The 21,563-nt window shown below is 41.4% G+C and overlaps 1 protein-coding gene across 2 annotated transcripts in view; it reads left to right on the top strand.

Annotated features, from left to right (window-relative positions):
• The window catches only part of DIAPH2 (diaphanous related formin 2), a 3,364,504-nt gene that overhangs the window by 1,650,483 nt on the left and 1,692,458 nt on the right, over nt 1–21,563 (top strand). The gene's annotated exons all lie outside the window — the stretch shown is intronic.

Raw genomic sequence — 21,563 nt, 5'->3', positions numbered from 1 at the left:
ATGACTTTAGAAGTTTTCACAGTCAGGACATGTAAAATGTAAACACACGTTCTACTTTTCAAATGCCAAACACCCAGATGCCCTATTAGCCTTGAGGGCCTACCTCAGGGCTACTTAAAATAAGGTTTAGGCCTGGCAAAAGGTTTATATTACTAGGTCGAAATAACAGTTTAAACTACAGGCCTGAGAAATGTTTTATCTATTTCAGTGTCTTAGCCTAGTGCCGCAGACAGGCACAAGAGTCAATCCACGAGACTCCCATTGACCTTGGCTTGATGCTTGCCTGTTGCATGTACTACGCCCAGCCACAGAAGTAGCAAATTTATTGGGACAAGTGGCAGAATGCTGGGTGGTAGGAATTGTGTGGATTCAGCTTATTCCAGACATTTACATCACAGAAACACAACAAAAATGTGCAATTTCAGACAACAAATGAGATTTGCGGGGCATTGTGCGTAAGAAAACTTTGTGCGATCCACACAAAGCATACCACCCTAGACTCCATGGGGTGTCTATTTTCCCGAAGTGTTTGGGCATTGTTGTGACATGAAATTTTGATGTCTCCACATTGTAATTTGGGGGTGTTCCTATTGCAGGCACGAGACCTACCCATGTGAGTTACCATTTTTATCGTAAGAATTAGGGGAATGCTGGGCGGGAGGAGGTTTGTGGCTTTCCACAGATTCAAGATTTTTCCCTCACAGAAATGTAAGCAAATGTGTTCTATAGTCAAATTTTGAGGTTTGAAAGGGATTCTGGGCAAAACAACCTGGTGGGAGCCAGGCAAGTCACCTCATCCTGGATTTCCCTAGGTGTCTTGTTTTATAAAATATACAGGTTTGCTATGTTCTCTATGTGCTGGCTGAGCTAGGGCCTAAAGTCCATAATTTATTATATGTTGAAACAACAAGTGCTTCAACCACCCATGCCTCAACGACGAGGTCGGAACAACAACCTCGTTGTTATCACTAATGCCTTTACCATGAATGCCTTAACAACGATTTTTCATTGTAAAGGCATTCCTGGTAAAGGCATTAGTGATCAGCATGCACGGTTCCAGCATGCGTCCCCCCTGGCCCCACCCCTAAAAATTACCCTGACCCCTCCCACCCCCACAACCATCCCAACCCCCACCCCAAAATTACCCCAACCCCCTCCCCTAAAACCTAAAGCACTCCAGCCCACCCCTAAAACCTAAACCCTGACCCCCCTCCCCCACCCCTAAACCCTAATCACCCCGAGCCCCCACCCCCAAAAACTAAAAAATACCCCAACCCCCTCCCCTAAAACCTAAACCACCCCAACCCCCTAACCCACTCCTAAAACCTAAACCCTGACCCCCCTCCCCCACCCGTAAACCCTAATCACCCGAGCCCCCCACCCCATCCCCAAAAACAAAAAATACCCTGAGTCCCCACCCCCTCCCCTGAAACCTAAAGCACCTCAACCCCCAACCCACCCCTAAAACATAAACCCTGACCCCCCACCCCTAAATCCTAATCACCCTGAGCCCCCCACCCCACCCCCAAAAATCAGCCCCAGTTCCAGCCCAACTTACCTCCTTGACCGCGTCGACTCCCTTCTTCTGTGCCTTAACCACGCATGTGCGTGGTTCACACATACGTGGTTAAGGCCCTAAAACAAGGAAGTCATGGAAAACGAAAGCGTTATTTCACTTTTGTTTTCCACGACTTCGTGGTTTAGGACTCGTTGTTCCAGGTGTTTCCCTCCATGACTACCTACTATGCAAAAAACAGGTCAGTTTTAGAGTGGAAAAATGTGATGTATTCATGTCGCGTTTTGGGCAGTTTCCTGTCACAGGCACTAAGCCAACTGACACAAGTGAGGTACCATTTTATCAGAAGCTATGTGGGAGCATAGAATAGTAGGATATTTATTATTACCAATGGATTTACTTGTGTGTTTTCCAAATGTAAACCATTGTGTAAGAAAGATGACATTTTGAAAAATACCCTCTAAATCATATGCTCGTATGAGTACCCACAAATTCCGAGATATACAATAACCACTGCTTCTAAACCCCATGTGTTGTGTTTATTTCAGAAATATAAATGTTACCTTGATACCTATTTTTCAATCTACATGTGAGTTGTTGGCTCTCGATACCTCAGGTTCTTGCAGAGCCTACAAACCCTAAATATCCTCACAACCAATAGGGTCTAGCAAAGGTAAAGGTACATTGCTTTTGTAAATCAATCATTGTGACAAAAAGTTACAGATGAAAACATTGTCATTAATGGCTGCTTTTACCTACTCATTTTCAATATTACTTTAGTTCAAAGTTAGTTTCTTTTGAAAGACCTTAAGGGATCTACACATATGACCCCTTCCAGACTTCAGAAAGTTGTCTACTTTTAAGAATTATGTCAAAAAAGATGCAACTTTGGCGTGGATAGCTAATGTGGACAAAACATTATGGGGGCCTAAGCACAAACTATCCCAAATAGCCAAATAAAAGGATTAGTACTGGCGGGGGAAATTATTAAAAGACTACATCAGTTTGCAGTACAATGAGTGCTGCAGCCCAGTAGTAGCATTTAGTTTATAGTCCCTAGATACATGTAGTACCATTTACTAGGGACTTAAAAGTAGATTAAATGGGTCAATTAGGTGTAGTCTAATTGTTTTAAGGAGAGAGCACAAGCACTTTATCTCTGGTTAGCAAGGAAAAAGTAGTGCACAGAGTCCTAAAAGCCAGACGAAACGGCTTCAGCAAGGCAAAAATGTAGGGTGACCCTGGTTATATATATATTTGGCAGAGGTATGCAACCTGTCCAATGGGGACCGCAATCCTAGTCAGGGTAGGTCAGAATACAGTCTAAATTATCTTGTGCTCACCCTCTTGTAGTTTGGCACAGAGCAGACAAACTTAAACTAGAAGGCAATGTGTAAAGTAATTGTGCACTGTCTCATACAGTACCACAGTGCAAAAGGCTCTACACCATATTGGAAACATAGAGAATATTGATATGAGTAAAACAAGACCAAAACAACAATAATCCAACCAGTACAAGTTGAGATATACATTTTTAAAGATTAAATCCGAAATAGTGCTTAGAGGTCACTAGCGGTCAAAAGGTTATTTGAGGTCGCAATGGACCGGTACAAATCCAAAATACAGACCGACCGTGATGGAGGTTAGGCCGGCTACAGAACGCATGCAAGGTTCACTAAAATAGTACCTTGGGTGTAGTAAAACGTCGATCTCGGGGGCACAACGCTTCAGTATTTTCCACTACGTCAGGTCACAGCATTAGTGTGGGGCTCTGGTGAGATGAATGTGATGCTTCAGCGCTGAGCCATGCAAAGCGACATCATCAAGCCACGCAGGCTATGAATCCTCTGTCATTAACAACCCCTGTGTTGGCATGGAAAGAGCGATGTGGCAAAACTTTAACCGCACTTGGGTTGATGCATCGGTTTTTGCAGCTGCAGAACCATCATCTGAGGCTCACAGCTTGGAGGGAGCATCTCAGGCAAGGTTGAGGCACACAGAAAGCAGAGTCCAGCAGCACCAGGAGAGTTGTAGGCAGTCCTTGATGTCCCTGAGACTGCAGGAGAACAGGGAGCAAGCCAGCAAGCTCTTGGAGATCACTTTTTGGAAGGAAGGCAGTCTTTCTAGCAGGGTGAGAGAGCAGTGGGCAGCAGGGCAACAGCAGAAAAGCAGTCCCTCCAGAATAACAGTTCAGTTGAGTTCTTTGAGCAGCACAGCAGTACTTCTGATAGAGGTTCAGTTCCAGATCCAGAAGTGTCTGATTTTAGTGGGTCAGAGACCCAGAACGTATACCCAAAAGTGCCTTTGAAGTGGAAGGGATTTCAAAGAGTGGCTTTGAAGCGCATCAGTATCCCATTCCACTAAAACATATGGGTATGGTCTGGGACATTTTGAAGCCCAGGATAGGCATTGTAGATTCAGTGCCAGCAGGAGGAATCACTAATCCATATTCTATGTGTATGCAAGAAGCTGCTTCCACTTAGAGAATTCTGGCTCCGACCAATATGGCGTGCTCTACATATTCATACTTGAAACGCAGCCATGGAAGCATGCTGGAAAAGGGAGTGTTCACATTTGGCAGCTAGATTTATAGAGTTCCTGAGAGCGGCCTGGTCCCTATCACTGAATGCATCAGATATTATATCTTGCACCTCTGATTAGACCTTTGCTTGCTCCAGGGATTCTGTAGAGGGCTTGAGCTCAATTTGAGTTTAGTTTGGCACCCTACTTAGAGCCAAAGTGCTGCACTTCAGACTTTCCTGTTTACTAACTTATGCTTTTAACTGCTAAGTACTTTCAAAGCAATTTTTTACCACAGTTAGGTGGCTTATGTAAACATTATTTTTAGCGCGCTCAAAATAAGAGACATTTATGAAGGTATGTTTTATTGTAATGATTTCAGATAATTGCACAATAAAGAACTTATCTTCTCTTACTCTTATTGCACCAATATCCTTTTCAACCCAGTCCTGTCTGCTGGGCTGTCTGTGGGTGGTAAGCAGTCCTTTGCGCGGGGTCAAGTCACAACCTTTTGAAGTAAGTGTGAACCCTTCAATTCTTCCTGCCCAGGGGGACCCATCAGTAAGCATATGAATGCAGATGCAATTGAGTGTCCTGTGTTTTGGCTGTATCGATGGAATGCACAAGTATAGCTGTCACCCAGTCCAGATGTTTATTGGAGACAGGCTGTAAGACACACAGAGTGGTAGTAGCAGAGAAATGCCTACTTTCTAAAAATGGCATTTCTAAAATAGTAATGTTAAATCCGATTTTACCAGTAAAGAGGATTATCAATAGCATTCCAAAGATATGAAACATGATGTAGCTACTCCTTTTTGATCAGGAATTACAGCTTAAAAGTATATTAAGGAATTCCCAGTGCTGGCCTGTGAGAGAAGCAGATCTCACAGTAATGAATAATGACTTTGGGATTTTTTTTTAATCAACAGGACATGTAAAACTCAAAAGTACATGCCCTGCCTACTATTTACATGGCACCCTGCCCCGTGAGATTCCTAGGGCCTCCCTTAGAGCTTACTTATTTGTAATAAAAGTGGAGTTTAAGGCTCGGCAAGAGGTTTTGAATGCCCAGTCGAAGTGGCAGTGAAACAATGGCAGGCCTGAGACATAGTTAAGGGGCTACTTACGTGGGTACACTATCAGTGCTGCTGGCCCACTACTAGCATTTAATTTATCGGCCCTTGGCACATATAGTGCACTTTACTAGGGACTTATAAGTGAATTAAATAAGCCAAATGGGTAGGAACAAATATTACCATGTTGTGGGGCGAAAGCACAAGTACGTTAGCACAAATGGAGGGAGGCAGGCAAAGTTGGGGGATGACCACGCTAAGGAAGTCAGATATATATATATATATATATATATATATATATATATATATATATATATTATCCAAATGGTCAAAGTCATTTTCTTAAAGGCTCACTCAGCTGCCGGTGCTGGTAACAAAGGAGACCACCCTCGAAGAATATTGTATATCTAAAAAGTAATTTACTGCACTCCAAAATTCCTTTAGGCAGATTTATCTGTAAAATAGCAACCACCAACGTGTTTCAACTCCACTTGAGTCTTGTTCACGGTTAATGAGTTTATTTTCCATACTACCCTTAAATTATGTGATGTCATTACTACCGCCCCATTGCATTCTGGTTATGGTAGTGTGACATTATACAGAAACATGTATAAAAATAGAAAAATCACACAAATTTAAACCCTAAAATTGAAAGAATGCCCAACGAATTTTTTTTAATTAATAATGATTACTTCTATATGAAGGAGACTTATTTCCAATACCTTTCTCTACATTTTAGCATGTTTACTCCATTTTTACAACCATTACATTTTCATCATAAAGATATTATTCATACTACTGCTTGCATTTTTATATATATATATATATGTGCATATATATATGTGCATATATATATATATATATATATATATATATATATTCTTTTCATTTTTTGAGTATAGGATTATCATCACCCTTATCAAACTCTATTATCTACCCATTTATTTCTAAACGAGACTGTACTTGTATTTCTAATAATTCCATATCATTTAGTGTTTTCTCATATAAGCAAGGGAATTTCAACCAGTTCAGATCTTTCATTGCTGCTTGTCACATAGTTCAACACTTATTCGCCAATTATCGGCTAAGTGCCTTTGCAATTAAGTTTCAATATTACCACAACAATGAAACTGATTATTTAGAAATACGATTCACAATAATAGCCTTCAATCCTTCGTAGAAGATTTGATAATAGATTATATCATGTCTATTCTTACATTTTTTAATTAGATGTTATATTATCCATATCCTCCATATTCAAACAATAATCTTATTTCATGATGATTATTTTACCAATTGATGAGAAACTTTGCATTTGTCAACAAATGATCCTGTTATTTTTAGTAGTCATTTAGTTCAATGTTATACTAACCACTTCAACTGTTCATTGTTAATATGGTTGGTTCATTATAAATGTACAAAAAGTTCTTCATCCACATTTAACCCTTACGGGATCCTTGTGTGAAGTTGAATGATATACTTGCTTTCAAGTTGTCTCAACAGTAATGTTCTATTTCCTCCACGTTCATTGATACTTACCTGTGCCAAACCAAAAAATGATGTATTTTTCCAATCTGTGGTGTGGCATTTGTTATGGTGTCTAGCCACTGCATAACTCCGATCTTGAGGTTGAATTGCTCTAATATGTTCCAGTATTCTCTTCTTCAGTGGGCAAATTGTACTTCCCACGTATTGCAGTCCACATTCACATTGGATTAAATATACCACAACTTGACTATTACAAGTCAGTCTTTGCACAATCTGTACTTCTCTTCCTTTATAATCCACAAAAGACTTGATGTTTTTCGCAGTTTGACATGCCTTGCACTTGTTACATTTGTAAAACCCTGTTACACTTTTGTTTAGCCAATTTGTTTTCGGATGTTCTACATATTGACTCTTGACCACCATGTCTTTTAAAGATCTTGATCTCCTATATGTTATTTGTGGTTTTGTTCCTATTATTTGTTTCAAGTCCTGGTCACTCCTTAAAATCTTCCAATATTCTTTTGAAGATTTTCTCAGTTGTTTTACTTTCTTTGCTATATGTTAATATTAGTCGAGGTCCCTCATTACCTTCTCATTTCTCAGAGATCTTAACTTTGTTTTCAATCAAGGTTTGCTGTGGAGTTCTCTTTTTGGCTTTTAGTGCTCCAAGTTCTAAATTTACTTTTGTGTATCCTCTCCTGAGGAATCGTTGTTTGACATTCCTGAATTGTGTTTCCATTTCTACATCATTGGAACAGTATCTTCTAGTTCTCAAAAAATCACCAAATGGAATACTTCTTAATAATGACTTAGGGTGAAAGCTTGTCCCATGTAATATACTGTTTGTAGGTGTTTCTTTCCTATATAACGTTGTATGTAATTGATTATTCTCCACATACACTTTGATGTCTAGAAAGTGTATTTGCGTTGCACTGATATCAAAAGTGAATTGAAGACCATAGATATTATTATTTAGTAATTGAAAATAAAATATAAAGTCTTCCTTGGATCCGTTCCATATTATGAAAAGATCGTCAATGTAGCGAAGCCACAGGACAACCCTATCCAAGTATTCCAGATACTGATCTTGCCATGCTATTTCTCGTTCACACCATCCCATAGTGCGATTTGCATAACTTGGAGATAATGAGATTCCCATAGATGTACCTTATTTTTGCATATACACTTGACTATTAAATAGGAAGACATTATTTTGGAGACACATTTTCACCATCTCCATCTGCATCAATGAATGTCTTGTTTCCTTTATATTTCTTTGTTTCAAAAAATATTCTAAGGCATGGAGACCAGTCTCATGACGAATTGACATATACAATGACACCACATCTATGGTTACCAAAAAGAAGTCAGGTTGCCACGATATGTCTGCTACTGCCTTTTAAAAGTATTTTGTATCTTTTATATATGAGCTCAATGTGGCTACCATTGGAGCAAGATAGTGATCCACATATCTAGAAAAATTGTCAAAAAGTGAGCCACAAGCAGATATAATTGGTCTTCCTGGGGATTCTTAAGAGTTTTATGAATTTTAGGTAAGAAATATATTGTTGATGTAATTGGAAAGTCTTGACTTAGAAATGTCAATTCTTCTGAATTTATCAACAGTTGAAATACCCAACTGATTCATGATTTCCATTGTAGTGACTTCCTCATTCTCCAAATTGTGCATCAATTCATAACATTTTTTCACATCTTGTATCTGTTCAGTCAAACGTTCAGTGTCTAAATGTGATCTTGTTGATTCCTTACTTTTAATAGGATGTTTAGCAAAGTGTGTAGCTAACTTAATCTTTGTTATGAATTTGTATGTATCAATTTTTGTTTCAACTCTGTCCAAATGATGCTCCGGACAGAAAGAAATGCCTTTATTTAATACTTTATTTTCTTCTTTTGAGAGTTCAGAATCTGATAAATTTATCACAAGATTGTCTTCATTGTTATTACTTGCATTTATTTCTTCTGTCTTTTGCGTAGTGGATGGCTTCTTCTTTCCTCTCCCTCTTTGGATTTGTCTGTGTTCTGTTGTGTGAATCTTGTTCTTTGGTGGTCTCTGCCCTGACTGCATCCTCGACCCCTGCCTTTTGATGATTGTTGGTCTTGATATATAATTTGCATTTCTTCTAATAATGTTGTCTTCATTCTTTATTCACCAATATCTTCGTTTTCACTCAACTCAACATCAGACTCTCTCACAATTTCTGTTGTAACAGGGAATAGTTACTTTTGAATCCATTGTGTATTTCTGTTTAATCATATCAAACCATTTCGCAAATGTCAAAATTGTACCATTTTTATAATCATTTTCATCTCTCTGAAATTTCCGTTGTTCTTGTGCCTCAACTTCCTATTCATGTTTGTCCAGTCTCTCTTCCATTTGTGATCTTAGTTTAGCAACCAAATCCATACTCTGTGATGCTAACAACTTTTCCTCAATTTCTTTCACTGAATTTTTTATTGTCTCCACATCTATTTTTGCATATTTGATCAAGATTAGCATCATATTACGAGAACAGGTCATACTATTTTCTCCCAATTCAAGTAATAATTCAGGTTTGATATCAGGATGATTAGGTAATGTGAAAATGTGAAGTCCCCTTGGTACTCTCCCCATTTCCACATATTTTTGTAACGTTATAATTTCCGTGAACAAGACTCAAGTGGAGTTGAAACGCGTTGGCGGTTGCTATTTTACAAATAAATCTGCCTAAAGGAATTTTGGAGTGTGGGAAATTACTTTTTGGATATACAATATATATATATATGCATGCAAATTTTATTGTAGTTTGCACTGTGTGATTGTAGTGTGTTCCAAGTGTGTACTATATCAGTGTAATCTAGTAGAGAGCACGGATGTAGATCTCTGTCCTGTCATGTCATTCCTATTATTCAACATATAGAGTGTTCCACATAATAATACTGAACCACTTATTTATGCTGACATTTTGTTTAATTTTGTTGGTAAAACCTATTTCATTTTGTGAATACTTTTATTATCACCAGAAGAATGTACGGTGTTGCTGTTATTCCCTCTTATCAAAGATAACTGGATGAGATGAATAACTAAAAATGAACCCTATTGTGGCAGAGAAAACATGGGTTGGTTTCCCAGCATCTCACATAATGGACCACTATGCCTAGTAGTAACCCGCAAGTTACACAGTCTTCTGGGAATATTCATGGTTGCTAAACATACAAAGCAAATCAGATCTTAAGTCCCATCATGGTTGGTGTCTAACACTTAAGAACAATCACCAATCATTCAGAGTCCAGACAATGATGTTCCTGTACACAGAGGGTGAATTGTGGTGAGAACGCATATATATGCCCTTCCCATGCCTCCTTTGTTAAGATCATGAGAATGATTTATTTTTCAGGAAAGATGTGATTTCAAGCCCCTTTCTTATTTCTAAGGTACAAGAGATCTCTCTTCAACATGTTTATACCGTTAGCTCATGCACAGGTTCAGGAGAAGCACGGAGGATGAGCCATCTTCATCTAGGCAGCCGCGCTCCAGAATGCCCTTTGGAAAAAAATATTCAATATTGTTTACAATGTTCTCTCAAAACTCAATGAATTCCCTTTTGGGAATGTGGGTGTTTCAGGCCTGGAAGATCGCCTGTCTCATCACCAAGAACCAGCTTAAGTGGTGATCGTTTCCTAAATGTTACCTTAAAATCAAAATCAGGTTATCTAATTCACCATCTCCAGGGATGTCGTACATAATTGAAAAAAATGCTTTGGCGTTCTGGGACAAAGCCTTTCTTGCACAATTATTTTTTCCCTCATAATTTTAATGCACATATCTGCAGACATCATAACATAATTTACAATATCTCAGTATACTCTCTAGCTGAATATTACCTTCAGTATATGTATAAAAAGATTAGAGTGTGTTTATCAAGATAAAGTGGAGTGAGCTATAACAGAAATGTGTAAATGATGCGTAACCCAGGGCCTGCTGCCTGCACCAGCTTTCTCTTACACTCAATATTTCTCAGAGAATTAATTAACATGTACGTAAGAGCGTGCAGTTTTATTTATTACATTTCTGTCACTTTATTTTTAAATAGTTTTTCATCTCTGCATTAGTCTCTGGTTCTGTGCCACACACACACCTTCAAGGTGCTGTACCTGCTACTCAGGGGCTACATTTTCTCAATGTTGCGGGAAGTCATAATTAAAAAAGAGGGGTGTCTCCAAGCCAAAATCTCGATGCTGATTACTTATTTTTAGGTTTGAGCGCAAAGCGCTCTGTCCCTGGTGTAATCTGTCTATGGGCTTGCAACCACACCCATGTCACTCCCATCAATTTGGTTGGTTCGTGGGCTTGCCTTTTAAAATCCGCTTGATTTCATTAGTGAAAGGCGTGCATATGTCATGCCTTTTCTGGTGTTCAGCCCTCCTCAAACGCACTGACCAACTATTAAAAACATATGAGGCTCCATGTTTTTTTTTAATGGTTTCGGGACTACTTTTTCTCTTTATTTCGTAGGCAGCGCGTTCTTGCTGGGCAGTAGTCGAGCACTTTGCATGACATTGCCCCTTTTACATGGATAGTTGCATTTTTGCCGCTTACATGAATAATTGCACTTTTGCCGGTTACATGGATAATTGCACTTTTGCTGATACGTTTCACTGTGAGTGAACTTCTGTTTTCTTTTGTGGGTCTGCTTTGCGCTGATGGCAGCCGTCGGCTCGCTTATGTGAAACTGTTTTACTTTTCAGTTATTGTGGCAAGAAAAATATGGTTAGGAGTTTATAATGCCAAAAGCTCTAACTCGAGCAAACGCGAGACCCATTGCATTGCAAATGCTTGTTATTACTTATTAAGAAGCGAGGACCATGCTGAATATCACGTCTGCATATGTACCTGCTGCTGCAAGTGGTGACAGATTTGTAGAGTAGATTCATACATTGATAATCCTGATTGCTAGTGAGTTTGTCCTCTCTGATGCAACAGTGTGGCAGTGGAGAATTTCAACCCTCATTAACGTTCCTATTTTTGTGCATCGTGCATTAATGTCCAGAGTAAGGGACAAGGCTCGCTCAACATAAGTGTTTAACCATATGGAGCATAAATTGGGTGAGGGGCATATAGCAGCCCGCTAACAGTTCCACTGATTGCCTGCTTGGCACTTCTTTCTTCCTCATGTGTCAGTATGAATTTTGTAACTATGTGTAAAGTCAAAAAAATGGTGTGCTATAGTAGCTTGCACTGATGCCCATGTTACTGATAGGTGACTGGTCGAACATCACGGGCATGTGAAAAGTGCATAATGTGGTGTGTGTAGAAACGTGGCCAGCGATTAAGCATTTGTAAACCTGAACCATATACTGGACCTATATTTTAACTAATGCTACAGATGGATTACAAGCAAATTAAAAAGGAATTTTAGAACAATTATGTGTAAGCACACTGATATATACCATTGTTTCCCATAAAAGGTTGTTTCAAACTGCATAGACCTTAAGGGTGCTAAGACTCGGGCATTGTACATAAGAGGTGGACGCGGAGAAATCAGTCTTCATATGTGAACTTTAAGTCGATACACATGTAAATAGGTGGTCAGGAGGAGCACGGTTCTCTTCCATAAACCTGGTTCTAGGAATTAGCAGGATAATGGATGGAACCAAATTAAGCTGCTGAGGCTGTTAGTAGAACTTGCAAGTAAACTCTCTCCTCTGTTCTCGTCTCCTTGGTTTTGATACCCAAGCCTCACCATTCACCATTACTGCTCACACCTAACCACATAGTTACAGATAGTATAGGAACTTCCCGTATAGGAAGTTACCATCCCTTAAGAAATGATTTCTCTCTTTCTTCCTCAACGGAGGAATATAAGCTGCAGCTAACAAACGTGTTTTACCTGAATGCTTTATTGAATGCTTTTAGAGCATAGTCGACACTAGATTTACATGGAAGCCGTAGAACTAACGTAATTTTAAAATAAATTCAACACTATCGAACATAAACAGTATGATGGGAAAATGAATATTTCAGAAATTGCGCATACCTTTCCAAAAAAATGACCAAGATAAGGAAAAGTAGCTTGCACGTTTACAATTGGAGCTGGAGTTGCTGAAATATAATACTTTAATAAAATGTAGGGGATTTAACTATTAAGGCGAGATAGGAAGGCCCTGTAATTGATGCGAGTCAAAAACGAGGACAAAAGCATTTCAGGTGAATGCTTCTGGACCAGATCAATACGGCGACCATGAAAAAGGTGCTGGGCAAATAATTCTCTTTAACATGCCTCCAAAGATAAAGTGGAGCAGAACCAAGAAAAGCTTTTTGTGTAGGCCGTAATGTTAAGGTGAGCATTGGGTTTTGAATCTACCTGAAGACCCGCACATTTTCAGGGACTGCCTGTTTTGGTGTCAGCCCCCGCCTTGTCTCTACAGCATTCAACATGGCATTCACGTGTAGCATCAACTGCCTTTGGCTACACACTGCTATACTCTTCAGGCGAGGCCTCTATGGCACAAGATGTTATGTCTAAAGGAATTCTGCACGTCAGTAGAATCACTTTTGACATTGGGCTCCACGTTCCCTTGTTTAATTTGCTGCTTAATAGCTAGGCCTCAGACAACGAGCTCTTATCTTGATACGACACACAGCACTAATAGATAGTGGTAAATGCGGGGCCCTACAACCAAAGCTAATCTACAAATTGTTTGGTCCTGTGTTCCCTGTTTTCTTTGATATAAATTGACAACTTTAAAAAATGGGAGTCCTAAATTTTCAAGGCTCTTTTAAAAAAAAATATTGTTAAAATATTGTTTTTGATGTAAGACAAATGCCTCTTTAAATTTGGCCAATTAAGCTGGAAGGGCAACCTCTACCAACTTAATAAATTCACACTAGTTCTGCCAAAAATATTTCTTGGAGAATTTCTCCCCAAAAGCTACTAACTTGTAATACAAGCAGCAGTCGGGTCCCGAGATGTGTGTGTTAGGTTCAACTAGTATTAACAATTTTAAAGTCAAGAAAAGAAGCCAAAAGACAATAAGGTCATCAAAATTGCTTAAGAGGTACAAGAGATATAAACTTTAAAAAATGTAAGATGAAAAGCGCAGAAAGCACTGACAAAATGCAAAACCAAAGATTTGATCTTTGGTGATGGAAAGATTACCTAGGCCCCACTTTCGCCAGTTGCTGGGAATGTTTCTTCTGGTCAGTCCTTCACTTTCAAGCTCCTCAGTGCAGGCTTGTAGGTACTAGGCCCTTTCCAGCCAGGTCTCCTGCAGCATTCATTCCTTCGTTGTCAGCTGGGCCCTCTTGAAATTAGGAATCCTTCTGCTTTTTTTGTCCAAATGCAGGCAAACAGAACCCAGCAACTTGACTTATGGAGAATATCTCTAGTTTTTGGGTGCCAGTAGGATCAGTAGTCCTTCAGTGAATCCTCTTCCATCGGGAGTCAGGCGGAATCTTCCTAGGGCCTGGAATAATATTAAGAATTTGTGATGAGGTGTCAGTCTTATCCTGTTCACTAACCAGTAGTTGGGGATTTTACCCTAACCATTTATGGCTACCTTCTTGCCCTAAGCTCATCTCACTTTGAGTCACTTCCTCTTTGCCTTACTGTAAAATTAGCTAGGAGTTACTGTTTCAAAAAGATAGAACCCCTTTGACACAGGGCTAACCTCTATTCGGCTCCCTAGTCACTCTCACATTTAGATGCACTCTCCTCTCACCTGACAGGGCCAAACAACTGTTTTTCCTCACTGTGGCTGGAGACATGCAGGCTAGAGAGGGAGGGCTCCTGGGGATTAATAGAAGAAACCCATTTTGGCATTTCCAACTGAAAAAAGAAGTGTTAAGGTTCCCTTTGTTTTGCTAGCTGTCCCTCACCCCTCCCAAATGGCTAATCCCTGATAAGGTGGCAGTAATTAACATCACACTGCTCTTTAAAGATTCAAAGCCCAGATATTGGCTTCTGAGTCAGGGTCATTAATAATTCTAACCCAGGAATTGCATTCTGTCGCTAGTGATAGGATGAGTGGCATAAATGGGTTTAAGACAGTTCTGCCTTAGGCAGCAGTAAACACATTTTCACATTTTTATAAAGTTACCTTTTAACTAAAGTTATCAAAATGTGATTCCACCATCAGATCTGGAAATTAAGTGGAAAATAACTCTGAGTTATTTTTCTAGCATTTGACCAAGTGGAGAATAAATATTTTAATCACACATAGGCCTGTTTATGGCAATGGTCTAATATGAAGCCTACACTGTGAAATTAGCTTTCAGACCCTCAGTCACAGTGAAAGCACACTTTTTAAATATATATATAGTGTGTCTCTAGTTACACATTAGGCAGTCTGCCTTGTGGGCTAACAAGGCACACATTAGATGTGCTTTATTAATAGTTTAACAGAGGGTTGTCTACATGACAAAGACATTTTCCCTTGCTGTGTGCTACTGCAGTACCTGGAAACTGCAGCACTGGCAAACACAGCCATGTACTTTGCAGCCGCATGTTGTTTCATATATGTTGGTGATGTAGATACAAACTGCAGTCCACATTTGACATTTAAAACTCATGCCATTGTTGCATTTTCTGTGCTGTTTACCTTGGCTTTACCATAAAGTAAAAAAGATGAACATCATTTTATCAATACATTATAGGACCTTTGCACACACACTTTGGCAATGAATAGCAGTGTCATAAGGCATAAAGGGGGTTATTCTAACTTTGGAGGAGGTGTTAATCCGTCCCAAAAGTGACGGAAAAGTGACGGATTTACCACCAGCCGTATTACGAGTCCATTATATCCTATGGAACTCGTAATACGGCTGGTGGTATATCCGTCACTTTACCGTCACTTTTGGGATGGATTAACACTCCTCCAAAGTTAGAATAACCCCCAAAGTCTTAAAACAAGCAAAAATAAGGCCCAGAAAAGGTGTGATCATGTGAAAAAGGAAAATTTGCTACACGAGTCTTTACCATGCTGCTGTTCATTTAGGGATAGAACTATAGCTTGGGCAAGTGTGAAACTAAAAATCCTTCAGTGTAGAAGGAAGGGCACTTTTTAATGAGCTTATGTATGTGTTATTCAAGAAAGGTGATTCTTACAATCTTGCTAGATAAAAATATTCAGATTCTTTTTCTCAGGATGCTTCTGGCATTCTGGTGTAAATAATTTCGAGCATACAAGAGGTGGGGACTGAAAGAGTGAACTTTTTTTTAGAATTGTGCCACAATATGCTCAAGATTATTTCTCAGGCTGCCCAACAACATAAAGCATAAACTGTGCATATAATTCATCCTGTTTCCTTGCAATGATCCATTTTTATTTGTCATAGTGATTGGCTTCGGAGGCAGTACTTGATTAGGAACAGGGAAGATGACTTCACTTCTCTAGTCCATGAAGTTTATTTTACAACTTTAGAATCGCTATGAATGTAATGAATTTTGCAAAGTTTGAAATAAGGAGTAAAAAACAAGTTTAGATTTGTATGGCAAATGATCGCACAAACATGGCTTTTATAGGAGAATTTTATCTTGCAAAAATATTTTTGATCAGAGGCTTCACCGCTGAATGAAATGCCCGAAATTCACACCTTTGTGAAGTGCAAACGTTATACACTTTGCCCAATAAGCAGGCATATCTAAAACCTTGACCAACCCCCAATTATGATGCTTCTTGAATTCAAACAGTAGAGAAGCTGAAAATTGTTGCATTGAGAACCAAGCAAATGGCAGAGATATTAACGTTTCATCAGAAATTCACATCCTTTGAGCTTGGGTGGAATATGTTTGGTATAGAAAAAGTCCCTGTTTCAGGATGGTGGGTGTTAGAAATGGGGTCTGTAGTTGGCAGTCAGTTTACACCCTTTCCAAGTGGGGACCCTCACTCTAGTTACGGTAAGAGAGACACACTCCTAAGATAAACCCTACTCACCCCCTTGGTAGCCTGGCACGAGCAGTCAGGCTTATCTCAGACACACTGTGTTAAGTATTTGGACCTAGACACATTAACACAGTTAAAACACAGTAATCTGGTGTGGACACCATGCCAGATTAGAAAAAATAGCCAATATTTATCTAAGTAAAACAAGACCAAAACACAATAGCTCCAACTGGTGTTATCACAGTGTTGTGGCGGAGTCGTTACTTACAGCCTCATGCCACTCTCGAGGGAGTGCGTCGCAGGTCACGGAGTTGCATGGACCCCAGGTACAGCACCTTAGAAACACATCGCTGGAGCCGGTGCGGTGTTGGTTCCATACTGCTACACAGGAGGTAGGGCATTGGCTCCTTACTCCTACACAGGGGAGGTGAGAAATCGGTTCCTTACGATCTGGCGGAGTCAATGAGTCCAGCGGGTCAAGATGAGGTGACTTTGCAGTGTCACAGTCACACCACAGGGCCACAGGTGCTGTGGTGGAGTCAGGTTTCATGGACGTCAGTGACATGGCACTCAGGACTCACGATGCTGCAGCACTTCAGAGGTGCTGCGGTGGCATTGGGCCTGCAGTGTCTGTCATGGTTGTTGCTTTTCAGTGGGGACCACAGCTTCAGGTGAAGGCAGTGGCACGGAGTCCGGCAGCTGCACCGTTTATGGAGAGATCTGTAGTTGGTGAGCCTGGTTCTTCTTGTTTTTCTGCCAGACTTCACTCCCAATGGTCCAGGAACAGGAGTGGGCAACTCTTGGCACGTTAGGGTCCTCAGCAAGAAAACCCAGGGGCTGACAAGTGAAGTCTTTGATGCCTTTGAGAATTCTTAACACGAGACAAGCTCAGTCAAAGTCCTTGGAGAAAATTCACAAGCAGGATACACAGCAAGGTCCAGTCTTTGCCCTCTCCAAAGCAGAAGCAGCAAGTGCAGGCAAACTTTAAAGGAAAGTTTATGTAGTGCACAAGACCCTGCCTTTCCTGCCGTGGTCTCAGACCCACTCTAGGAATTTGGAGACTGTATTATGCAAGGATAGGCACAGCCCTATTCAGGTGCTAGTGTCAGCTCCTCCCACATTTCTAGCCCAAGAAGACAGATCAAGATGTACTGGGCACCTCAGCTTCTTTTGCTTGACTGTCTAGAGTGAATTCAAAACCAGCCCAACTGTCATACTGACCCAGACATGTATTACACAGTCAGACTGAGGCACAGAATGGTTAAGCAAGAACATGCCCACTTTCGAGAAGTGCCATTATCAAACACAGAAGTTAAAAACCGCCTTCACTAAAAGATATATTATTAAATTGTGAGTTTAGAGATCCCAAACTCCACATCTTTATCGGATACCAATGGGAAATTACACTTGAGTGATATTTCAAGGTAATCCCCTTGTTAACCTTTGGGAGAGATAGGCCTTGCAACAGTGAAAACTGAATTTGGCAGTATTTCACACACCAGTACATGTCCTACCTTTTAAATACAATGGACCCTGCCCATGAGGCTAACTTGGGCCTACCTTAAGGGTGCCTTACATGCACTAAAAGGGAAGGTTTGGGCCTGGCAAGTGGGTTCATTTGTCAGGTCGACATGGCAGTTTAAAACTGTACACAAAGACACTGCAGTGGCAGGTGTAATATGTTTACAGGGCTACTCATGTGGGTGGCACAATCAGTGCTGCAGACTTACTAGTAGTAGTAAATAGTTGATGTACAGGCCCTGGGCACACATGGTACACTATACTAAGGACTTACTAGTAAATCAAGTATGCTTATCATAGATAACCAATCATATTCACAATTTACACAGGGAGCACTTGCACTTTAGCACTGATTAGCAGGGGTAAAGTGCCCAGAGTACCAAAACCATCAAAAACTAAATCCAGTCAAAAATACAAAGGGCAGTGGCAAAAAGACAGTTGAAACCACACCAAGAATGCCAAGTCTCCCAGTGGGACACAGCTGCCACCAACCAAGCCTGTCTTCAGTTTCATGGCCACTCCCCTCTCTGACACGGTCTAAACTGTTTTTTCCTTTTACTGTGGCTGGAGCTTAACTGTTGCAGGGGATCCGGGGGGGAGGTGATGTTTAGAAGCAGCCCTTAATGTCATCTCCACGTCAAAAGAGGTAGTGTTAAAGCTGTCCTTTGTTCTGACAAATTTCACCATCTACATTCATATTGTTAATCCCAATTAAGTGGCGAGCAATTAATGCCCACTGGCCTTTCCTGGACCCAGATGCAAACCGTTGTCCTCTGTACCAAAGCTGGTAACTCTCCCAGAAAAAGATGTGTATTTCATCTCTGGAAGTGTGATAGGTATCAGAACTGTTTCTCCTCCCGCTGTTGCTGGGGATGGACATTCTGGGAGTATCCTGAGTCGGAAAAGTAGAAGTCCTCCGTGGCCCCTCCAAACCAAAAGAGGTAATACTAAAGCTGCTGTTTCTTCTGCCAATTTCTAAGGTTTTTTAAATTCTATTTCCTAACTATACCGTCCCTTTAACCTCTGTTTTTTTCTGTGAATTTCTAGGGCTTTTTTTAACGTAATAATGTTTAATTATCAAACATTAATCCACCACTGCCATGTGCACGACCTTTGACAGTGCGTGCGGAGTTGGCAGAAGGGCCTGGCCTGCAGCGAGGCCCTGCGGCCAACCCCCTGCATGCAGCCAACCCCACACTGCGCATAGCCTTTTCTCATGTGCGGCGAGGGGTTAGCCACAGGGCCTGGCCTGGGGCCAATCCCCGCATGCAGCCAACCTGTGGAGCCCAACCGGCCCACTTTTAGGTCCAAGGTCACCATCCCCCAGGGTGCTGAGCATTTTTTTGGGGAGGAGATATGTGGAACCCCCTTCCCGGGCCATTTTGTCTCCGGGGAACTCATGCTCCGGGGCCCATCTTTATGTTTATGGGGATGGTGGGCACTCAGCCCTCCTCCCTGGGCTGATTTTGGCCATAGGGATCCCATACTCTGGGGCCTGGCCTTATTAAAATGTGGGAGGAGCATGCAGCAGCCCCTCTCACTCCAATTTTGGCCCCATCCCCTGTGGCCTAGCCAAAGTAATAAGGGAGAAGGGGCACGCAGTATTGGCCCCGGAGACCCCCATCCCCTGGGGCCTGGCCAATTACAATTGCCACACGGCCCCCTTCCCTGGGTAGATTTTGGCCACAGGAGCCACATCCCCCAGGGCCCAGCCAGCAAATGGCGGGTGCCCTGGTGCCCACCCATAGCACCCACCATGCCCTCAGTCGGGGCCACTGTGGACCCCAAGGCCACCTCTGTCCCAGCCAGCACCCTGCATCAAGGGGGAGCCGACATTGCTCCCATCCACAGGGAGCAGGTAAAAAAGCTGCACCCTGTCGGTGGGAGCAATATTCAGATTTTTCCCTGCCTGCTTCACTGCGGGCAGGGAAAGAGATCTGAAGTCGGCTCACAGCAGGTGGAAGCATTTTTCATGCTCCCACTCACTGAGAGTAGGCTTTGTGCTTGATCTTGTTTGGCAGGAAGTTTTAAATTGCTCCCACCAAGCGAGAGCAAACACAGGTTTCCCTGCCTGCGGCAGTGCACACAGAGAAATTGCTATAACCTGGGGGTGGGATCAATAACAGCTCTGGCGGGAGGCCCCATTACTAACACTGTTGGTCTCTGGGAGATGGGGTCTGTGTGCCCCCACCCCTCTGTCACCCATGACAAGCCCCAGGGCATGGGGCCCCAGGAGCTGAAATTAGCACAGGAGGGGGGCCAAGTGCTCCTTCCACTTATGTGTAAGGCCAGCCCTCCGGGGATGGAGTCCTCAGGGCCAAAATAGGGCAGGTGTGAAGCCTCATGGCCACCCTGCCGTTCTCATAGCAACCGGGAATGGGATCCCCGGGGTGAAAATCCGCCTGGGAAGTGGGGGGCCACACACATGCAACCCCCATACCTAAGTAATCCCCCCCTCCAGAACTGGTCACCCAATTTTGCTGAGGATCTGACAATTCATATCAAATTAAACATAATAATACTAATAATCATTTTGATCCCAGGTGGGGGTCTCTGTGGGACCCACCACCAGGCCTAGGGAGTCAGGGTATTCCTCCCCTCCCCTCTTATGGTTGTTTTCTTTCTTATAGTTTTTCTTGGGACTTGGCTGAGTCCAAGTCCTTAGATGGCTGCCACCACTTCCTGGTTAAAGTGGTGGCAGCCTGTCAGATCTTAGTTTGAGATCTGTTGGATCCACGAAGAATCCACGCCCCTAGATATTTATATTTATTTTTCCTTTAATAACTAAAAACTACTGAACAGAATTTCACCAAATCACAAAAAGGACCCTTTCTCTACCAGGATGTAGCTTTCTGACAAATTTAGTGTAATTCATGTAGAAAGCCAACTCTGTATTTACTATATCAAAATAAGGTAGAGTGTGCTCAGAGTCCAGTGGATCCCCAACAACTTAACAGAGGCAAAAGTAGATCATTTTCTCTTTTGTGGTAGTGTGGTCAAGCAGTTAGGCTTATCAGAGGGTAGTGCAAAGTATTTGGTGTACTCACACAGTCAAGAAATGAGGCACACACTCAATGACTAACTCTAGGCCAATATGTTTATATGGTAAACAAATATATATTTTGTTACTTTATTTCTAGAACCAAAAGGATATTTGTTGCAGGTAAGTACAGTTGTAAGTTTGTATCAAGCTCATATATCAAATGCACTTTGTTTAGGTTTTGCAGATAAAACAGTTTACAAGTAAGTAACACTTTTCAGTTTCAAAAGTTGACACAGTGCAATTTCTCATAGGAACCAATATAGTCCTAGGAGAGGAAACGTGTTAGCACAGTTTACAGGTAAGTACTTGACTTATGATCCCAGTCTTCATTGGTTTAGATGTCCACAGATCAGGGTTCCAGTTGACCCTAAAAGTGCACCACCACCAGCCCAGGACCGGCCGGGTGCAGAGGTCAAAGTTGGTATTGGATTTTTATTGGAATCCTGTGGAGACTGGGGGAACTTGGAAAGAAACAGGTTGCAGCACCTGCGACTTCAGGGCAAAGACCTGGGTGGTTTAG

The sequence above is a fragment of the Pleurodeles waltl genome, chromosome 2_1 (genome assembly GCF_031143425.1).
Source record: "Pleurodeles waltl isolate 20211129_DDA chromosome 2_1, aPleWal1.hap1.20221129, whole genome shotgun sequence".
Taxonomy (NCBI): Eukaryota; Metazoa; Chordata; class Amphibia; order Caudata; family Salamandridae; genus Pleurodeles; species Pleurodeles waltl.
This window is presented reverse-complemented; position numbering and strand designations above follow the sequence as displayed.